Source organism: Podarcis raffonei, chromosome 8 (genome assembly GCF_027172205.1).
Source record: "Podarcis raffonei isolate rPodRaf1 chromosome 8, rPodRaf1.pri, whole genome shotgun sequence".
NCBI lineage: Eukaryota > Metazoa > Chordata > Lepidosauria > Squamata > Lacertidae > Podarcis > Podarcis raffonei.
In genome coordinates this window covers 57,314,830-57,337,386 of record NC_070609.1, presented here as the reverse complement: position 1 = coordinate 57,337,386, position 22,557 = coordinate 57,314,830, and the positions used below count along the sequence as shown (strand labels likewise).

The following is a 22,557-nucleotide window of genomic DNA, read 5'->3' as shown; positions in this document are numbered from 1 at the left end:
CTCTTCTCCCCGCATCCCGACCCCTGCGGAGGAAGAGATAGGAAGCGAGGCTTTGGGCGGAGCTCCGTTTAAAAAGCCGCGTGTCCCTGCCTCGCTCTTCCTTTTATCCGCCACCCCAGCTCCCCCGCGCAACGGTAGCAGTAGCCAGCTCTCGTCCTACTCACAGTAGATCCGCTGAAGTTAAGGGGCATGACTTAGTTCATTAATTTCAGTGGGTCTGCTCAAAGTAGCCACAGAGACCAGTTGTGCTTTGACAACGTGACATATAACAGTTCAGATAAAGCCAAAGGGAAAAAAGGTAACAGAACTCGGAAGCCGAAGTTGTGCGCCCTTCTAACACTCTATCTCATGGGCCCGAATCGAAGGGGAGGGGGGAGAGGAGGAAGAAAAAAGGACAAGGAAGAGACTGGGGCAGAGAGCGGCACTAGTAAGGTGTCTGAGAAGATGAATGGTGTCCCCTGGCGGCTCCAGGGCGCTACTACAGCGGCGCAGTCGCCGGTTGAGCCTTGTTCTTCCCCGCTTCCCTGTTCAAAGGTGAGACTCAATTATATATAAAATAGACGGCTAAAATTATATTTATATAATATATAAAATTATATCTAATCAGTTGTCTTGCATGGATATGTGCCTGTCCATATTGATAAGAGCTTTAATTTGTAGGGTTGCCATACTTCAAGGAGGTTCTTTAATGGTATATTAAAATCTTATTTTCTGAATGCTAGGTTATGATCATATCAGAGTGCAAATGAGAGGAAGCTTGATTTGGGGATAGGAGTTAAGCTCTAGGGTTTCCAAAAGGGGGTGTGGGGACACACAGCAAGCGATTTATATGGTGCATTCGTGCTTTCATATATTTACTTCAAATTTATATACAGTACTTAATTTTATGCCATTTGATTGTAATAAAACTTCTAAGTGCCTTACAGTGGCGTAGCGTGGGTTGTCAGCACCCGGGGCAAGGCAAGTAATTTGCGCCCCCTAACCCATGAGAGAGAGTGAGTGAGCCAGGTAGGTGCAGAGAGCTGGAGTGCGAGCACGTCCCTCCCAGATGTTGCGCCCGGTGCGGCCGGCCCCCCCTGCACTCCCCACGCTACGCCACTGGTGCCTTATGAGCGGTTTTCTTGAATTAAGTGCATTGTAAATTTCTTTGAGAATTTTTTTTTAAGTGTAAAGCAATATACAAATCTTACCAAATCAATTCTGTGGGAAATAGATAAGATTTCAGGGTGGGTTTTTGCTTGCTTGCTTGCTCTTTTGTCTGGATAAGAACAGATTATTTTAAAGTTTTTAGGTTAAAGTCTTTAAATCATAAGTCGCCTTGGAGGCTCTTTTTGAGCTGATAGGCAACTCATAAATACTTTTATAAATTGACCCTAGTGTGCAGTTTACTTTTCATGAACTTTCTGCATCCTACCCCCCTTAAGCCCATTCATCCTTGCTCACCTGTGTGCCTTCGTTACATATCTTTAGGCACCTGGCAAAAGCATTCCTCTTCTCCCAGGCCTTTGGCTAACTAAGCAATCTATGTCCTTTTAAACTGTGGGGAGCAGGTTATTTTTGTTTGTTTGTTAGTATGTTATGTATTTTTATATTGTAAACCACTCTATGAACTTGGGGTGAAGGGCGGTATAGAAATTTAATATTAATCATACCACATTGCCCCAGAATTTTGGTAACTATCATACTGACTGCCTTGGCACATACCCAGAAGTGCCTTGTGATGAAAAAGGCCGATGTCTCAGGGGTAGTGCACATAGTCTGCATGCAGAAGACTCAAGACAGCAGTGCCAACTTGAATAAAATATTGGGGGGGCTGCCCTGCATAATCGATCACATGACATGGTGCATGCCGACCATTTGAATGGCAATGCAATATTTTATTGGGGGAAGGCGAAGCCCCCTCGGCCCCTAGGAATTGGCTCCTATGCCCTAGGCTCAGTCTCTGGCAACTCCACATAAAATGTTCCAAGCTGGTAGGGCAGGTGGGAGACCCCATATCTGCTTAAAGCAGGGGTAGAGAACCTTTGGACTTCCAATGGGTTTTATTCAGTGTAAGGCAGTTTCCTATATTCCCCATTGCATGTTATAGAGAAGGGCTGTAACTCAGAGGCAGAGCATCTGCCTTGCATGCGAAAAGTCCCTAGTTCAATCCTGGCATCTTCTGCTAAGGCTGGGAAAGACTCCCTCTATGAAACCCTGGAGAGCCTTTGTTGGGCCGCGTAGGCAATGCTGAGCTAGATGGACCACTGGTCTGACTCACTATCAGGCAGCTTCCTATTTTCCCAGGAGGGCACTGTTGCTGGCTGAAACCTTAAGCAGAAGCTCTTCACGCTGCAACGTTTTGTTGCAGACCCCACCTGTATTAGTAAATACTGGTCACGTGGCAGAAACAGCAAAAGAGGAATATTGCCTCCATGATCTGCTTCTAGACTTCCTGAAGGCATTTGATTGGCCACTGTCGGAAACAAAATACACTGGGCTAGATGGACTTTTGGTTTGATCCACGTCTTCCCCGCCATCTTCACTGGTCTACTTGAACATAATGCATTAAGTAATGCCCCAAATGTAAACATGAGAATGCTGGAATACTTATCCAGACCAAAATCCCCTTTCCCTTCTTTTTTGTATACGGTGGTTTCCTTTCAACAGCAACAAAACCTGAATCCACTGTAGCAGAAATCTATACATTTTAAATATCTGTAGGTGACAACTAGCATAATGCCTTCCAGGTTTTGGATTTCATCGGACAGCAGCATAACAAGACATTGTGTGCTGAAAAGCAGAAGCTCTCTCTCTCTCTCTCTCTCTCTCTCTCTCTCTCTCTCTCTCTCATCCCTACCCCTTTTGTCATACTTAGCTTTACGCGAGAGGTAGCTAAGATCATACATTGATTTTTATTTAGAACAAGGACTTACTGATCTGTACAGGACTTGTAATGAAACTGGCAAATCTCTGAGCAACTAAAGGTTCTTCAAGGCACATGATAAACACTTGGTGGTCCTGTTTTGTTGCAGATGTGACATGCATTTGATGAAGACTGTCGTTGCCTGTGACAGCTTATGCCACAATGAACTGGATAGACACTTGCAAAGTGATGTGTTCAGAAGGCAGGGAGGACCAGACTGCACACACAGCTAGAGGTTTGTGACATATCTATAGGCGATGCCTATATAGCTAAGCAGGCAAGTTGCTTTTCGGCTCTGCAGGCCTGGGTGGGTGCACTGTGTAATGTACAGTTACGACCTGAATCAGGGATGGCGGAGAAATTAGATTAAGTTTGCATTTAAAGGAGAAGCTACCTGTTTCACATTTCTCAACACAATGCATGAACTGAAAAGTAGCTGTCGTTCAACATTTCCACCTCTCCAAATTTTGCAATGCTTTTCTCCATTCAAGTGATCTGTACAAAAAATATATATACCAGGGTAAAGTGTTAATAAAGATGTATATATTAGTGAAAATATCAAAGAAAAGTGCATTGTTTTTGGAGATACTGCTTTGCAAAAAAAAGTGTATATTAGGCAACATTACACACAAAAAATGTTTTTATTAGGATAAATTCACACTGAAATAGTGCTGAGGGTATTCCCCCCAAGTGGAAACTGATACGGGAATGTGGAGAACTGGAGACTGGAAAAATGAGAAACTGAGTGAAACCAAAGTTGACACGTTCTTCCACCCGTAGGCCTGATACATTCCTACATCATGCAGATGACCTGTGAAGAGTGAGTGAACATCGTGTGGCTGTTGGACAATAAATGCCCAGTGCTGAAGCACCTGTAGCATTTGGAAATGTATTCTTAGCCATTCATTCTGAAGGTGTTCTGCAGGTGCGCATTTTTAACTATGAATGTTGGGGAAACTCTTTTGTAATAATAGCATTAAACGTACCTAGCAAAGCACAGGCCGGTTTGTTTCCACCAGTGGCTGCTGTGAGAGAGAGCGAGAGGATTCCTTTTTCCATACACTTCTTCTCCAGCGTTTCCCCCCATCCTCATTGTTCGCATTTTAGGTTAGAGTACTATGGAGTTTCAAATCCCATTTGCAAACAAACGACGAGTCATTAGCCATGAAGAAACGGAGATTATTGTGAAGGGTGGGAGAGGTGGGGTGCGTGGAATGTAATCCTGCTTCATTCTCTCGCAGCCATGAATAACCGATACACATGTCTTTCCACCGTGGAAGTTATGCGATTAACGGAAGCCATTCTCTCGGTTGAGTTGCCACTTTCAGGGGATTCTTACCATCAATCTGCATCTTGTATAATTGACTTCCTTTTTTTTTTCTTTTTTTGCAAAAAAAAGAGAATCAAAATCAGAGCTTGCCTTAGGAATTAGGGTCTCCTGAATTGGGCCCATAGAGTCACAATGTTAGTGGGACCTCGAAGATCGGCTAATTCAGTAACCCAACCAGTACAGGAGATCTGCTGATCTAGCACACCTCCCCTCAGCCCTAGCAAGCATGGCCAGTGGCGATGGGAGTTGTAGTTCAGGAAATTCTGGAAGGCCAAAGGTCCCCCAATCCCTGCTTTATGATATTTAGCACCTGTTTGGAAACAGTCTAAAATACACTTGCAAAACAAATGGAGGAAGGAAACCCATATGAAGCATTATATTCATGACTGGTGAGATGTTATGAGATGGCTGACCAAACATATGTTGTGCCTCAGTGGGAGTCCTGTTTATCTTTATTTTTTAAGAACCCACCTTCTTCACTGTACAGCTCCTCTGTCTCATTCATGTCTCTAGAGGATGCCGGTGAATGGCCTGTCTCCTTAATTCTTCCATCCACTTGGTGGTGTAATATGCAAAGGAAAAATGGACCCGTCGCATTCAGCATTTCCGCATTAATGAAATGTGGATTTCTATTTCAGATAATGTAACTTGCTGGATTATTTAATAACCCTGGAACTTGTTAAGAGCTCGGCTAAGCTGCTGAGTTATTAAAGTGGGAAGAAATAGTCCTTCAAACAGTTGTTTTATGAGGAGTCTCTGTAGTCGTTGGCTTTGAGTTTATCCAATGATAAAGCTATTTGCTAAGGTTGCCGTTTTACTTCATTATGGCAAAATCACTTATTTGGGAAATAATGGAGAAATCAAAACTTTTTTATATTAAAAAGTTAGAGGAGATTAAAAAAACCCCCACATTTTGCCTATTTATTTCTCAGCGTTCATAAGCTGTGCTAAGAGGAGAGGGTTTGAGATTCAAAGGTGGAAGCCACACCTTCTGCTCAGGAAACACTAAACCAGTTCAGAGGTGTACCTGGGACCCCTGGCAAGGAGCAGTATCTGCATCCCAATCCCTTGCACCCATGGCAATCGCCAGCTTGTCCTTCACAATTTTTGTGCCTGCTTGGACCTGCATCCTTGGCGGGGGCCAACCTGACCAACCCCTAGGTACATCCCTGCCAGTTGCACAGGTAGTTCAGGTGGTCAGGGCATGATGCTAATAACCTCAACGTGGCAGGCTCAATCTCCAAGTGGGTAGGAATGTGCAGGCCCTCCTTCCAAGGGAGGCAGAGAGATAGAGGAGGCTACATAACCCCATCAAACCATTGGTCCATCTTGCTTAGTATTGTCTCCATCAGGGGCAGCCAACATTGCACCCTCCAGATGTTGTTGGACGCCAACTCCCAGCAACTCCAATTGATATTACCAAGGGTCAGGAATGGTGGTAGTTGGAGTCCAACAGCAGCTGGAGGGCACCCTGGTCTACACCTACAGGCAATGGCTTTCCAGGGTCTCAGACAGGGGTCTTTCCCACTCCCACCTGGGGAGGACAAAGATTAAACCTAGAACCTTCTTCACGGAAAGAATGTGCTATGAACTGTGAATCTTCTCCAGAGAGGCATAGTTCAGTGGTGGATAACACTGCCAGATTCAAAAACAGAACAGCTTTACACCTTTTACTCTCTAGGTCAGTGGAATATTTTTTCATGCCCAGGGCAGTTTTCTTTTTTAAATTCTAATATGGGGAAGCATTCAGACGTGTGGTCCCTCAACTGCAGTCTCAAATGTAAAACTCAGCAAAAGCTAAGCTTGATCACCAGCAACACAACCTCTTCCGGTCACTCTCAGAAACAATGACCTGTCATGTGCAGCTGCTCCACATTTTGTGCAAATTAATTTATTGAGTTAATTGACAGCTATTTGAAATCTTTCCTGGAAATTGGACTACAAATTTACCCCATTTAACAACAATAGCAACAGCACATCAGACACTAGTATGGTTATCATCTCTCTCTCTCTCTCTCTCTCTCTCTCTCTCTCTCTCTCTCACACACACACACACACACACACACACACACACACACAGGGCAAAGCTGCTTGGCACCCCTAAAAAAACTCACACCTGTGTGCCTGGTAAACACATAATGCTAAACCATTGTTTATGGGTTATTAAACCATGGCTTAGCATTCTGTGTGAACTTTGCAGTTCACTATGGTTTGTTTACTGGTGACAATGTATTGTTGTTGGTTTGTGAACTTTGGTTTGTTTTAACTATAGCTTGATGTTATGTGTGAACCCAGCATGCTTCCTTAACCATGGTTTGTTTGACCACCCCCTCCCCGACTCTCACCAAATCACAGTCTTTATAAGGCAAGAACAGCTGCAAAACAAGACAAACTTTGGAGAAACAAGCCATAGTTCTTAAACAAACCATAGCTTACACAACAGCTAAGCCTCATGCTCTGGATATTGTACACAGGTCCCACTATCAGAGCACTTGTTATGTGAAATTTCAGTTATCCAAGCACAAATAATTATTCCCAAACCTTTCTACACAAATGGCTGATTCAGATATTCGAACAGCTGGAGTTTGCCCACTTCCTTACTTGCTGTGCTGGTCAATGGCAGCCATTTCAGGCAGAAACCAGGGAGGGAGGGAGATCAGCCAAATTAGGGAATAGGAGAAATTGGGCAAATTGGTTTTTCCTTTGTTTATCTTTTGCCTGTTGGCTGCAGCAATTTGGGGCAGAAACCATGCAGGCAGGGAGGGAAAAATCAGGCAAATCACAGATTAGAAATGTTTCCATAGGAAATAATAGAAATTGTCAGCTCACCTAATGAATGATTTTCTGGGAACACATTGTACAGTGGTACCTCGGGTTAAGTACTTAATTCGTTCCAGAGGTCCGTTCTTAACCTGAAACTGTTCTTAACCTGAAGCACCACTTTAGCTAATGGGGCCTCCTGCTGCCGCCGCGCTGCTGGAGCACAATTTCTGTTCTCATCCTGAAGCAAAATTCTTAACCCGAGGTACTATTTCTGGGTTAGCAGAGTCTGTAACCTGAAGCGTATGTAACCCGAGGTAACACTGTATTGAGAAAGCAGGACCTGTGCTTACTATAAATTTTCAATGGGGGCCTGGCAGACTTTTGCATGCAGGCTAAAATAGGGTTAAACATACATTCACTAATGGTATGTAGAAGCCCAAAGAGATAATCTGTCAAAAACTTAGATGCATCATCATTGCACTAGTGTGGAAGACAGTCATGCAGTCTTTGGTTGGCTTACATACCAGAAAGCAGCGAAGAATCTGAGCTTTGGAAATTCATAGTTGACATTGTAACATGTGTAAGACTTCACCGCAGTGTGAATTCCTTTGAGCGTCAGTTTCTTTTAGAGGGGATTAATTGCCACAGATGCTCCAGGCCCTGGAAATAGCTCTGAACACACCACACAGATTAATTTCAACTGTTGACTTTGTGTGTGTGTGTAAGTGGAGACCCATGCAGTTTCATGGAGGGTGTTGTTTTGTCTGAAATGCCTTCATTGCTGTACAGTACTGTTACTTCTTTTGTTTATGCAGCATGATGAAATTGCATAACACTCTTCCAAAGTAAAGGAAAACAGGTCTCTGCCCCAAAGGACTTACAATCTGAGATGCGACACATGTTGGGAAGGGTTGTGGGTCAGTGGTAGAGCACACACTTCGCATGCAGAAGGTTCAATCCCCAGGAAGGGATGGGAGAGATGGGTGCTGAAATCCCGGAGAGCTGCTGCCAGTCAGTGTAGACTATACTAAGATAGATGGTGCCATGGTCTCACTGAGTGTTCTTGGGCCCATGTCTTGCATGCAACTCTGCCCCCCATTTCAGTCATTTGGTTGGCATGTTTGGGGTGTTCTGCAGCACGTTCCCCACTGCATGGGTGTATCTGCTGTTCTGCCTATGCAATGGGGCAGAATCCTAAAGCCCCTCAGCTGGCAGATCTTCATTCCAGGATTACATAGGAACCAGTTCAGAGCGCTGGTCCATCTAAGCCCAGTACTGTTTGCGCTGACTAGCAATGGCTCTCTAGAGCAGGGGTAGGCAACCTAAGGCCCAGGGGCCGGATGCGGCCCAATCGCCTTCTCAGTCCGGCCCACAGACGGTCCGGGAATCAGTGTATTTTTACATGAGTAGAATGTGTCCTTTTATTTAAAATGCATCTCTGGGTTATTTGTAGGCCCTGCCTGGTGTTTTTACATGAGCAGAATGTGTGCTTTTATTTAAAATGCATCTCTGGGTTATTTGTGGGGCATAGGAATTCGTTCATACTTTTTTTCAAAATATAGTCCGGCCCACCACATGGTCTGAGGGACGGTGGACAGGCCCACGGCTGAAAAAGATTGCTGACCCCTGCTCTAGAGTTTGAGACGGAGGTCTCTCAGAGCCCAGCCTGAAGATGGAAATTGGGACCTTCTGCTTGCAAAGCAGATACTCCCCTTTCCCAATGACACCCTGGATCCTCTATAAATTCTACAAGCAATCTCTGCAGTCCGCCCAGAAATCTCTTCTTCTCTGTTCCTAATTGTTACCCCTCCTCATTGTTTGTAGATCCTCAAATAATTGTTAACCTTTCGGGGCTTTAAGTTTGTTACTTATCATGACCCTTAAGCCATTTTTGAAATACCGTATTTTTTGCTCTATAAGACTCACTTTTTCCCTCCTAAAAAGTAAGGGGAAATGTGTGTGCGTCTTATGGAGCGAATGCAGGCTGCGCAGCTATCCCAGAAGCCAGAACAGCAAGAGGGATTGCTGCTTTCACTGCACAGCAATCCCTCTTGCTGTTCTGGCTTCTGAGATTCACAATATTTTTTTTCTTGTTTTCCTCCTCCAAACACTAGGTGCGTCTTGTGGTCTGGTGCATCTTATAGAGCGAAAAATACGGTAATTATTTTCAGGGATGAAGCTCCTCCCCACCACAGGAATGGCATGCATCTATTTACCCCCTGACACATGCAACCTGGAACCGAGCTTTTAAAATGGCTCGCAGGGTGATTTCACCTTCTTAATCATCTCAGATAGCACTCATGCAGATAGTCACCATGCAGCTTCCCATCTTGGTATAGAGTTTATTTTATATACAGTTGATCAAGGGAAGTAATAGTGCCACTGTATTCTGCTCTGGTCAGACCTCACCTGGAGTACTGTGTCCAGTTCTGGGCGCCACAGTTCAAGAAGGACACTGACAAACTGGAACGTGTCCAGAGGAGGGCAACCAAAATGGTCAAAGGCCTGGAAACGATGCCTTATGAGGAACGGCTAAGGGAGCTGGGCATGTTTAGCCTGGAGAAGAGGAGGTTAAGGGGTGCTATGATAGCCATGTTCAAATATATAAAAGGATGTCACATAGAGGAGGGAGAAAGGTTGTTTTCTGCTGCTCCAGAGAAGCGGACACGGAGCAATGGTTCCAAACTACAAGAAAGAAGATTCCACCTAAACATTAGGAAGAACTTCCTGACAGTAAGAGCTGTTCGACAGTGGAATTTGCTGCCAAGGAGTGTGGTGGAGTCTCCTTCTTTGGAGGTCTTTAAGCAGAGGCTTGACAACCATATGTCAGGAGTGCTCTGATGGTGTTTCCTGCTTGGCAGGGGGTTGGACTTGATGGCCCTTGTGGTCTCTTCCAACTCTATGATTCTATGATTCTATGATGCCATTTCGACCGGGGCTTCCGTTTCCAGCCCCTGTATGTGTTAGTGGAGCGCTTATAAGTTTTCCTCACCCTGTTATGCCCTTTTAGTGATGTGTTGATTTATCATTTCAGGTCACTTCTGAGTTTGCGCCATGCATGTGTGCGCAGTCTCACACCTTTCAGGCACACATTAATCGGTTGCTGCCTGTAATACCAATATACAATGCACAACTGCGATGTATTTACAAATATTTGCAATGCATATTTAGAGCAGAGGTGCCCTATTTTCCATTCACCGGAAGCTTTCTGATACCTGGATCTTTCTGACCTCACATCAGGGAGTTCCCTGTAAAGAGGGATAAACCGTTAAACCTCTCTGGGAATTGTAGCTCTGTGAGAGGAGGGTCTCGTAACAACTCTCAGCAACCTTAACAAACTACAGCTCCCAGGATTCTTTGCGGGGAGCCATGACTGCTTAAGGTGGCATAATGCTGCTTTAAGCATGTGGTGTGAATGTGGCCTTACTCTGACTCTTGACTTGACTCTTCAGCTCTGCTCCCTAGAGCAACTTGTGGATCCCGGCGGTCCCCCAGCAGCTGCAGTTGGCAGGCATATTAGCCCAAGTTGCCCAGCATGGAACTGGGCACACATAACACAGCGCAGTAAGCTGTGATAAGCAGACTGTGCATTGCAGCTATTTTGCAAGAAGGAAGTACGGGGCAATGGCTGTTGTTGTTTTTAAGAAGAATTTGCTTTCCTCCCTCAAGTTGCCTCTTTTGATCAGCTTCTGCTGTGCCTATTTCCATGCCCACCAGAGAGACAGAAGGCAGTTTCTCCAGTTTTCATGACAAAGGTCTTGCTATAACAAGGTATTTTGCAGTCTGGGGAGGGCGGGTGGCGGAGGTGGAGGAAGGATGGGTAAGAGCACTGCTCTCTAGCAAAGGACTCTCTGACAATCTCTCAGCTTAGTTGTGTTGATTTGCAGGACTAGGAGGGCAGTCCAGAGCAGGAAAGGGCAGGGAGAGAGGCGGCTTTGCTAGCGATATCAAGATCAGAGGAGTGCAAGGAATGAAAGCAACGGGGAGAGAGGAAATGAGAGAGGAAACCTCTCCAGCACCTCATCATAATGATCGCAACTCCACGCTTAATATTTCTCCCCTCGCTTTGACACGGAAAGCGACAGAACATTTTCTTCCCTCCTCCCTTAGCGCATTGCAACTGTGTTCTGTTGTAGGAGGGAAAAGGTTCAAACTAAAGATTTCTCACCCACAGAATTATATTATCGCCGTTACGTGGCAAGTCCTAACAGTGTCCTTTATTATTAATTTGAAAGTATTTCTGGACTTCTTTATATTTCAAAAATCTCAGAGTGGCGTACACAATGTACAATATGAAAACAAGATCCAGTGAAGCAAAAATATAAGCTGAAGCCAATGCAGTAGACACTCAGGTTGCGAATGTGATCCGTGCGGTATGCACGTTCGCAACCCACAGCATTCACAACCCATGTCTGCGCACGCACGGGTTGCAATTTGGCACTTCTGTGCATGCGCAAAGCGCGATTTAGCGCTTCTGCACATGCGCGACTGCCGAAACCCGGAAGTAACCTGTTCCAGTAACTCCGGGTTTTGTAACCTGAAAAAACGCAACCTGAAGCGTCTGTAACCCGAGGTATGACTGTAATAAACAGTATAAAACAACAGTATAAAAGCATATATAAGCATGGAAAGGCAAATAAAAGAGATCAAGGGGATTCATACACCAAAAAACGGGTCTGATCTCTTGGGTCAAAACAACAACAACAACAACAACAACAAAACAAGTCTTCACAAGATGTCTGAAGCAACAGATGTCTGTGATTGTACAGGTTTATTGCCTTTTACTAGGTGCAGTCCCATGAAATTTCATACATCAGTGTAGCTATTTGTCATGAGCCCCATGGAAACCTCTTGGCAAGATTGGTCAGAGGAGGTGGAGAATTGGCATGAGACTACTGAGACTGTCAAGCGACATCCTTACCACAACACAGCCTGACGTCCCAATGGTGGAGAGAATTGATGGAGTTAGCCCCAGCTCTGCCCTCTGAGGGTGTGGTAGACCTGACAACTGAGGAGGCATGCAAGCTTGAGTTGGCCAGTGAATCAGCCTGGCAGGCGTAATTCCCAAGGATGCTGCAGCAGACCTGCCGGTGTGAGTAACCTCAATCTATTCGCAGGAGTGCCCACTTTCTTGCCCAGTACCGTTGCTTTGGACTAGAACTGCACCAATAATTTTGTCCACCATGCCTTCCGAAAAGAGAGCCAAGAGGGCATGTTAGGCGTTGAGGCAATTACCACATTCACACCATACATTTAAAGCACTATGATACCATTTGAAACAGGCATGGCTTCCCCCAAAGAATTCTGGGAGCTGAAATTTATTAAAGGAGCTGAGAGTTGTTAGGAGACCCCCCATTCGCCTCACAGAGCTACCATTCCCAGAGTTCCCTGGGAAGAGGGATTGATTGCTAAACCCAGGTGCTTAGAGAGAGTCTTCACACTGAAGATGAGCTGTTTGTTTTCACAAGCTTTGAGGCTTTATTGGGGGTGGGGGGTGGCACCACTGGTCTAGAAAGACCTCAGCATAATGCAGCTCCCTATCTTCCTAACTGGCCAGAGTGGCCTGTCTCTCCCCTGGCAGGTTTTTGGGTGGGAAAGTAGAGGACCACAGAGATAGAAAGGGAGTGGCAGAATGAGAGGGGGCAGTGATGGCCTCCTTAGGTATAGAGGAGAAACTAGATTCAGTTTGCATTTGAAGGCAAACCTACCCAATTCCCACTTACTGAAGTACGCAGAGGAAATACTGTTATAATATGCAAACCAAAACACAGACATCCTTTGAAATTTGCACTTCTCTAGATTTTGCAATGCAGTTCTGTAGCCAAGACTATACAAAAGGACACCAGGTGGTATGCAGCTAAGTTTTACTCAGAGTAAAGGTAAAGGGACCCCTGACCATTAGGTCCAGTTGTGACCGACTCTGGGGTTGCGGCGCTCATCTTGCTTTATTGGCCGAGGGAGCCGGCGTACAGCTTCCAGGTCATGTGGCCAGCATGACTAAGCCGCTTCTGGCGAACCAGAGCAGCGCATGGAAACGCCGTTTACCTTCCTGCCGGAGCGGTACCTATTTATCTACTTGCACTATGACGTGCTTTCGAACTGCTAGGTTGGCAGGAGCAGGGACCGAGCAATGGGAGCTCACCCCGTTGTGGGGATTCGAACCGCCAACCTTCTGATCGGCAAGTCCTAGGCTCTGTGGTTTAACCCACAGCGCTACCCGCGTCCTCAGAGTAGACCCACTGAAATTAACAGGTTTAACTTTCTCATGCTCATTATTTTTACTTTGTATACTAAAGTATGCAGATAAATGCAGATGCTAGTGAAAATAACATACACGACTTAGGGGAATTTGCTTTGCAAAATGTGTATACTGTATTAGGAGAAATTCACACTAAAATACTGACAAATTTTCATGAGGACTTTTTTTTTTAAGCAAACTGATGTGGAAATGTGGAGACATGAATTTAAGCCTGGAGAAATAAGAAACTGAAATGGACAGATTCAACCATCCCTGGGCCTCACCTGCCACTCCAAAAGGTGACCTCAGGAGCACAGCAAAATGGTTACACCTGTTATAAACTGTTCTTCATATAGATTACTATAGCAGCCATGGCCAGGATTACTGGGGTAGTTGGGTGAATGGGTTGATGTTTGTTTTTCCTGGCTTCGTAAGACTGCAGTTTTGGAGATTTGCAAGAGTTCAGGGAAGCTTCCACTGCAAGCCACATCTGATCTGGTGGAAATCCGGCTGAGTTCAACTGTCCTCCCAAACCTGCCTTCTCCGTGGTGCTTCCCCAGTGGTACAGACACGTCTCGTTTACATCTCTCATTCCCTGTTACTAGCGCATTAGAGCCCAGTAACAAAGATTGACAGTATCAATAATATGTAAATTCGTCTTTTTAATATCTTTTCTCTCCCTAGGAATGTTTGACATCACCCAGGGAAAAACAACAAACGCGTTTCATGTAGTTGCAGATCAGAGCATCTCTCCCTCTCCCCCCCTCTCCCTCCTTTCTTCTCCTTCTTCTATAAACGTATCAATCATTGTATTCTGACATTGCGAGGAAATGTTCTGATTGGAGATATTTATGTCACCAGTTATTAAAACGAGACAATTGCAATTAGGCGCACAGTGACGGCTTCTTATCTTCCAAATCATTTTGTCCTCAGATGAAACAACTTCCCTTTCTGCTCCCCTATACATGTCCCCCCTTCCTCTGTGTGTGTGTGTGTGTGTGTGTGTGCGCGCGCGCGTGCCAGCTTAAGCTGTCAAAACCGGATTCAGTAAATAGGAAGTGCTGTTCTTCCCTGCAAAAGCTTTAGAAATTCCAAATGAAGTGTTTAATTATATAATTACCAAACAGACCGCCTCAGGTTAAATTCATTAGTGTTTCACCGGATTGCTTTCAGTGACTTCCCCGAGTACCCTCTTTTGCTTCTGGTAATAGAAACTTGTGGAAGCAGATTGCACCAATCGTTTCTCTCTGTCTCTCTCTCTCTCTGCGATTGCCTAGGTGTTCTTGCAACTTTTTTTTTTTTGAGGGTGACACATAAAAGACAAAAAAAACCCCAAATCAACAAACCTGCCAGCCGGCCATTGTCGCTTTGAAGAAACTGTTTCAATCACTTTGCGTCGTCTTTATGTCAGTTTGCCAGATGGCTTGGGTCTTTCTGAGGTCCTGTACCAACGGGGCTTACAGAGTGCTGTTAAAGCTTCAAAGCCGCTTTTTAATCTTCCCGAACATCACAGGGGCTGCGAAAGTGACTTGGGCTCCCTGAAGTCTCTCCTACAAAAGAGGCCAAGCGAGCCTGGAAATGAAAGCCAGATAAAGGGATTGCGGGAATAAGAAACAGAGGGAAAAGAGCAGTGGTTAGTCTTTCTTGTAGCGTTTCAAAAGGAATTCTAAGACAAATTATGGCTCTGGGTGTTTCCAGCCCCCACTCTTCCCCCCCCATCCCCACCCCACCCCGGAAAGAAAAAGGACTGATGCAGCGAAGAGACGCTGAGGCAGAATATTTTGACCCAAAGAACCCTTAACCTTGTATCAAGCGAAAAACAATGAAAGCACCTCTTTTAAAAATCATCTTAAGACAGTGTCCCTTGCATAATTACCAGTGTGCATGTAAAGGAAAGAAGGAAGAGGTTGTGTTCTCCACTCACCTTGCCAGTGGCAATGTTAATAATGAGGTCTTGGTTTTGATTTTAGGGGTTGTTATGGGCTGTGTTGGGTTGTTGTTGTTTTTGTTTTTTTAAGAACCTTTTTCCTTAGTCTGTCTGCATTGCCACACTGAATGATGTTGTCCTCAGATGTTCATGACATTTGATGACAGTTGTGTTTATTCGATGTGGCACTCAATCTGAAGAAGTACACCTTTCTTCTACAGATAAAGGGCTGGCTGATATTGCAGTTGTTTTGGGGTTTTTGCCTACTTAAAATGCTTAAGTCCATCCTCCTTGCACAAATAAATACTTGCAATGTGTTTTGAGCAGTGAACACGAGCTGAAATGAGAAACTGGAGACTGGTTGACCTTTAGAACCGCATTTAATGGCACACTAAATACTGGTTGGCCCCATGTGAGCTTAACATTTTGGTTGTGTCTGGTTGAGCTAAGAGCTTGATGGGTGTTTGGAAGCTTCCGGAACCCAGCAACCCATTGTAGGCATTCAGGAGTACAAGATGCCAGTTGTCCTGGTGTCTGCAATGGTCCTCTTCACACGATGAAAGAGACATTGGATTTTGACTTAGGAGGGTTGGCAGAGGAAGCTGTCATCTCTTCAAGGGGTGCAGAGTTGGAAGGGACCCTAAGGGTCATCTGGTCCAACTCCCCACCATGCAGTAATCACAGCTAAATAATCTCTGACAGATGGCGACCCAAACTCCAATGAAGGAGAGTCTACCACCTTCTGAGGGAGTCTGTTCCACTGCCAAACAGCTCTTACCATTAGATAGTTCATCCTCATGTTTAGTTGGAATATCCTTTCTTGTTCCATTGGTTCAGCTCCTACCTCTGGTGCAGCGGAATACAAGCTTGCTCCATCTTCAATAGGCCAGCCCTTCAGATATTTGAAGTCAGCCAAGATCCAGGGCCAGCATCAGGAACTGGCAGGGTCAGGAATGTGCTGAGGGGGCCGCAACCCTCCAGGGGGCCTGTTGACAAGAGCCCCTGCTCTTCAATGTTGCACCCTGTTTGCTTGACTCTCATTCTGGTCCAGGGCAACAGTTCCAGAGAGATGGAGGAGGCACAATAGATGCCACTGCTTGCTTGTTCATTGACTGTCTGCCTGGCAAGGGAGCAGGTGGAAATAGTGAGGAAAATGAGGGTGGTAATTATGGTGGTGAGGAAGCAAATTCCTCAAGAGAGCTGGATCAGGCCATGGGTAGGCAAACTAAGGCCCGGGGGCCGGATCCGGCCCAATCGCCTTCTAAATCCGGCCTGTGGACAGTCCGGGAATCAGCATGTTTTTGCAAGAGTAGAATGTGTCCTTTTATTTAAAATGCATCTCTGGGTTATTTGTGGGGCATAGGAATTCATTCACCCCCCCCCCAAATATAGTCCAACTCACCACAAGATCTGAGGGACAGTGGACCGGCCCCCTGCTGAAAAAGTTTGCTGACCCCTCGGTCAGGCTGTGTGACTTCCCCAGTGCCCCCCCCCAAAAAACCCCTGGACCTGGCACTATATGGCTATTAAGATGCTTTGCTCTGGTGATAACAAAAGGCCGTGATAAATAATCTTTGGAATGTTCATCTTATATTTTGAATCCTTTTCATATCGCTTGAGTGGGGGAGAATGTATCTTTTCGCAAATGTCTTTGGCTGCAGGAGATAACAGAATGGCTGACTGACTATAGCAGGAGCCGTAGTGATTCCATTGCAATCTGCAAGATCGGTTTGGGGTATGGGGCAGAGCAGGGGCAGCTCCCCTGATGGGTGCTGAATGGCTGCCATTTTAAATTTCCCACAGTGCTCTGGAGCAGCTGACATAGCGTTGCTCCAGGGCAACATGGGAGAATTTAAACTGCTTTCCACACCTCAGCCTAGAAGCCTGGGGTAGGCATCAGCAGGTCTGACTGCGCAAGTCCTGTCGCCTTCCCTGCTGCCTGCTCTTCAGGATCTGAAGGGGAGGCTATCCTTCACTTCCTGACAGAAACACAATTGGGGAAAGGTTGTGTCTCAGTGGTAGAGCATCCCAGGTTCAATCCCTGGCATCTCCATATAAGGCTGGGAGAGACCTTATGAGGTGGCACAAAGCACGGCCGGTGAGGGGCCCAGCATGGGAAATAGGGGTGTGAAACAAGGAGATTCCCTAGGGTCAAAGTTCCCTACCTTTGTAGTATGGGGTAGCATAGTAGCTATCTTTCCGGAGCTGCTTTTAAAATTCGCTCTGTTCCTAGGTGGAACACATGGATAAGTATGCTGGATCTTGGAATGGGTAGGATGTTCTGTCCTTCCAGTTGTGCAGGATGAGGTGACTGGCAGCCAGTTTTGCACAAAGAAGCCATTTCCCACATCCCAGGGCTTTATCCTGGAAATGGCAAGCACATTGCTAAGGTTCAGCCAGAGGCCAGGAGTTGAGCCAGGGTGTTGGAGCTGACAAAATAGAGCCAAATTCTGGTTCTAAAGGCCCCCCCAACAGAGTCTTCTGAGACAAAGGGTGACAATGCAACATCCTTGATCCAAAGGAGAACTCATCTTGCAGACATACCTCTAGGGCTGGTCCTGAATTTACCTCTTCTCCTGACTCCTGAGTCTCATCCCCTGGAGAAGACAAATATGAGCCCAGGGTCATGGCAGGCCACCACCGGCAGTCACTCTGGTACTGTGGTGACAAGTTAATCTTGTTGTATATAAAAATGAAGGGCTTTCTGCATTTTAATTCATAGGTGTGCTTCAGCTACCAAGAAGTTGGAATAAAAACATGTACTGGCACTGTCTTTGGGCAAGGACCACATAAACGAGTGTCACTGGTTCCTGGAACCAATCAATTAAGCCCTTATTGGTAAATTTACCTGGAAACTCTGCTATCTTTCATCTCAAGTATCTCCTTGAAGATAATATAAAAAAAAATAACCCTAGCCATGGCAAAATTTTCTCTTGGAGGTAGTAAGAATTAAAAATCCACATGTCTTGCATAAAACACAGTGACTGTAGTAATGTCTTTTCCGTATTCTGTACTTTGCTTTCGAAATAAAGAATGTGTGTAGTGTCACTGGAGCTCACTTAAAAATAATGATTAACATCCAAACTGGGCCATTATGGATAAATCACCAAACCATGGTTTGACCAAAAGGAGCAGGTCTTGGGCTTACACAGTCTCCTTCCCTTGCATGCTACAACAGCCTATCTATCAGACCTGGTTCACAGCAAACCATAGGGTTTTCTAACACCCAGTTTGGGGGGAAATATTGTTTGCTACAAAGCAGAATTGGTCTGTGCTTCACAGTTCTCACCTTCAAACAAACAATAGCTTGCCTGAGAAACATAGCGTTCTCAACTGAGATGTAATGGCAAACTATTGCTCTACCCAGGCACTTGTCTTTTGTGTCAAATCAACATGCTGGGAGAGAGAGAATATGGACAAAACTGCTTCCTCTACTGTCCCATCAAGCTGGGACAGTTGACCTTCATGAACTGGAGGTCAACTTTCTACAACTCTCTGTATTTGTGTTGACCAGCCTTCCTCAAACTGGAGCCCTCCATCTGTCTTGGCCGATACAACTCCCATCATCCCTGACCAGTGGCCAGGCTACCTGATACTGCTATGAGCTTGCTTCTTGAGAGCCAGTGTGGTGTAGTGGTTAAGAGCGGTAGACTCATAATCTGGGGAACCGGGTTCGTGTCTCCGCTCCTCCACATGCAGCTGCTGGGTAACCTTGGGCTAGTCACACTTCTCTAAAGTCTCTCAGCCCCACTCACCTCACAGAGTGTTTGTTGTGGGGGAGGAAGGGAAAGGAGAATGTTAGCCGCTTTGAGACTCCTTCGGGTAGTGATAAAGCGGGATATCAAATCCAAATTCAAACTCTTCTCTGAGGCAAAACATCTGTCACAGCAGCTTACAAAATCAGTTGTAGGCCAAAACATCTGCAGGGCAACATTGAGAAAAGCCGGTGTAGGCTCTCTGTTCCAATATAAGGATGTCCATGGCTGCTAGCCACAATGACAATGTTCTACCTGCATTGTTGGAGGCAGTATGCTTCTGAATACCAGTTGCTGGAAACCACAGGAGAGGAGAGGGCTCTTGTGCTTGGGTCCTGCTTTCTCCCTACTGTGTTGGCAACTGTGGGAACAGGACGCTGGGCTAGATGGGCCTTTGGTGTAGCCCAGCAGGGCTCTTCATAAGTTCCACAGGGCTCCAGATGGTTGATGGGTGGGAGCTAACATGCTCCTCTCCCCTGCCTCAAGCGTTAGCACAGAGGAGAAATGCCTGAAGAGGGCTTATGGTTTGTTGCAAACCAGGATGTCAGGAGCAGGTCAGCAATAAAACACCCATTGTGTCTGTGAAGTCAACTCTTTATTCAAAGAAAACAAAATAGTGCAGGCTTAGCGATCACAGTAATTCTTCCCAATAGATCTTGCATCAGTGAAGGAGTTTCAAGGACTGGAGGTCCCTGAAGAAGAAGAGAAGAAGAGTTTGGATTTGGACTACCGCTCTTAAACACTACACCATACTGGCCTCCTCACTGCTCTCTAAGGTTCCTTCTGCGGTTGCTTTCCCAGCAGCCTAAGGCTGCTTTGTTTTGTCTCTCTCTGCTCTGCCCTCTTCATTTCTCTTTGTGCTCTGGGAGACCAAGGGGTAGGGGAGCTAGTCACAGCAAGAGGTTCTCCAGCCTCCCACCAGTCTTCTACATCCAGGCAACCCATGACACAGGAAGTCCAGGGAACAGTCAGAACACTCTTGGAAGGAGAGAGAGGTTTGAGAATGGGAGCATGAGGAAAGGGCCCAGGTGGTCAAACAATGGTTTGGCTTCCCATTGCTTCAGCAGTATGTTTCAGGGGAAAGGGATGGGCTATGGACTTCTACATTTCAGAACGTATACTCCCCTGTTCTCTTTTTCCTCTCTCTTTTTTAATCATCTCATTTTCCATAAGGATGTAATTTGCAGCCCTCTTTTCTTTTTCTTTTTAACAATTAGCACCTTCCCAGCCCGCCCCCCCCAGCCCCACCGCCCCAGTTATTATACCCACAAAAGAAGCCAGCGTCTCTTTGCTTCCATGCACAGATCCCAAATGTAGGTCATACAATCTAATAACTTTCAGCCCCTCGCTGACAAAGTTTCATGCGAAAAAAAAGAAAAAGGAGAAGAAGAAGTAGTAGGGGAAAAAACCTGGAAAAAGAAACACACAATAACTTGGCTTTGACCTTGCACTCTTCAAAAAGGAAGTTACTTCTGAGCCACAAACATCAAAAAGAATAAATAATTGTTTTTCTTTTTTGTTGTTATGATATGGATCATCTGAGCAGTTAGTGGTAAGCAAGCCGCCTTTGATATGGTTTAGATGCCCTGGTGCTCGGCCCTCTATTTATGTCAGCGTGTTCCTGTTCCCACACCAGGAAAGTAGAATACCTTGATTAAATTCATATTTGTTTTAATCTTTCCCTGTGTCTGATCTCAAGCTCAAAGATTCTAATGAAAAAGTAACACGTCCTGCTGGGTTCAGTGCTGATGTCAGGCATTCATGTGTTTGTCCTGTTCTAACCTGATAATGCCAGAAAAGCTCAGAACCCCAAACGGCTCAAAACTCCAGCCGGTTCGAAAGACAAAAGGTATTTGGGTATTTCATGCGGGGTGTTTCCCCCACCTCCATACAAGCCACAGGCCTCTTTTTGGTGGTGGTCTCTCTTTTTATAGATATAAAAAAAATGTTTTGTTTGTAGAAGTAGCAAGAAAGGAGGAAGAAAGAGAACCCCGATAAACAACAATTTATAAAATATCAACTGGCCACAACAGGGAGTTTAATTAATCTGACCCAGGATGTAATTTTGTATGCAGGGGACATTCATGTGTAATCTGTAGGAGTAAGAAGAAAAGAAAATTGATGGGCATAAGAAGGAATGATAAGGAAGAGAGAGGTTGTTTAATTAGGCTGGCCCTCTTTTGGAATATTTATGTAAATGTTTGAGACTTTTCCAGGAGCGTTTGAGCTGCTTGAGTACTCAGTTTTGTTGCTCTTTGCAATTACCAAACCAACTTAGGCAACTTAGGCCACATTCACACCATCGATTTCAAGTACTATGATACTACTTTGAACAGTCATGGCTTCCCCCAAAGAATTCTGGGAGATGACATACATCAAGGGTACTGAGAGTTGCTAGGTGTCTCAGAACCCTTAAAAAACTACAGCTCCCAGAATTCTTTGGAGGATGCCACAACTGTTCAAAGTGGTAGCATAGCGCTTTAAATAGATGGTGTGAATGTGGCTGGGGTCTCTCCAACCCCTACCTGAAGACATTGAGAAATTGAACTTGGGACTTTTGGCATGCAAAGCAGATGCTCTACCAATGAGCTACAACACTTCCTCTCTCATACTGAACCAAAACATGCACAGGAAGCAGGAAGCTTTACCATGTTATTAATTCTGCAGACTATAATCACGTGCTGCTTTTTGTAGGATTGCCTGTTTCCTTTTTATAACCTTTTTGTTTACTCTTCTTTTGATTCCTTTTACTCTGTTGTTGCTTTTGTTCTGAGACCCACAAGATCCAAGGGTGGGTTATGGATATATTAAAAGTGCAATATTCAAATCATTTTTAAACAAATGCAATCAAAGGAATGGGGTGAGCTGCTTACAGCTGTTCATTTAACTCTTATGAGATTCTGTAAAGATTTAAAGGGTGCAGCGTTCGACCACAGCTATGAGAGAGTCTGGAGGGTACCTTGAGTGGAAAAAACTTAAATATAAATTGAAAGTAATTAGGGAGCAAGCAAAGAATGATTACCGTATTTTTCGCCCTATAAGACGCACTTTTCCCCCTCCAAAAATGAAGGGAAAATGTGTGTGCGTCTTATGGGGCGAATGCAGGCTCCTTGGCTTCAGCGATAGCAACGCGAAGCCTCCGAAGCCTGCGCTCCGGAGGCTTTGTGTTGCTTCCGCTGAAGCCAGGAGAGTCTGCTCTTTGAGGCTGGCGGTGGGGGAAAGCAGCGCCTCCTCCATCGCCAGCCCCAGAGGATGGGGGGGCAGCGGGAAGGCGCGCGACGCCTTCCGGCTACTCTCCAACCTGGCTTTGAGACTGGCGGTGGGGAAAGCAGCGCTTCCCCCATCGCCTGCCCCAAAGATTGGGGGGCAGCAGGAAGGCGAGCGACGCCTTCCCGCTACTCTCCAACCCGGGTTGGAGGCTGGCGGTGGGGAAAACAGCGCTTCCCCCATCGCCAGCGCCAGAGATTGGGGGGCAGCAGGAAGGCGAGCGACGCCTTCCCGCTACTCTCCAACCCGGGTTTGAGGCTGACGTTTTAAAGTAAACGACTCTTTTGGCAGACTTAATATATTTTCGTATGTATTATGTTTTGCATTTAAGCTGCTCTTGCTTTGCTACAGTTACCTGCTGAGGCGTAATGG

At 45.5% G+C, this 22,557-nt stretch overlaps 1 long non-coding RNA gene across 1 annotated transcript in view; it reads left to right on the top strand.

The window, feature by feature from the left end:
* The first annotated feature begins 48 nt into the window (after positions 1-48).
* The window catches only part of LOC128419472 (uncharacterized), a 69,057-nt gene continuing 46,548 nt past the window's right edge, over positions 49-22,557 (top strand). Inside the window, exon 1 of the long non-coding RNA XR_008331856.1 lies at positions 49-534. This is a non-coding gene — a long non-coding RNA (uncharacterized LOC128419472). The remainder of the gene's footprint in view (positions 535-22,557) is intronic.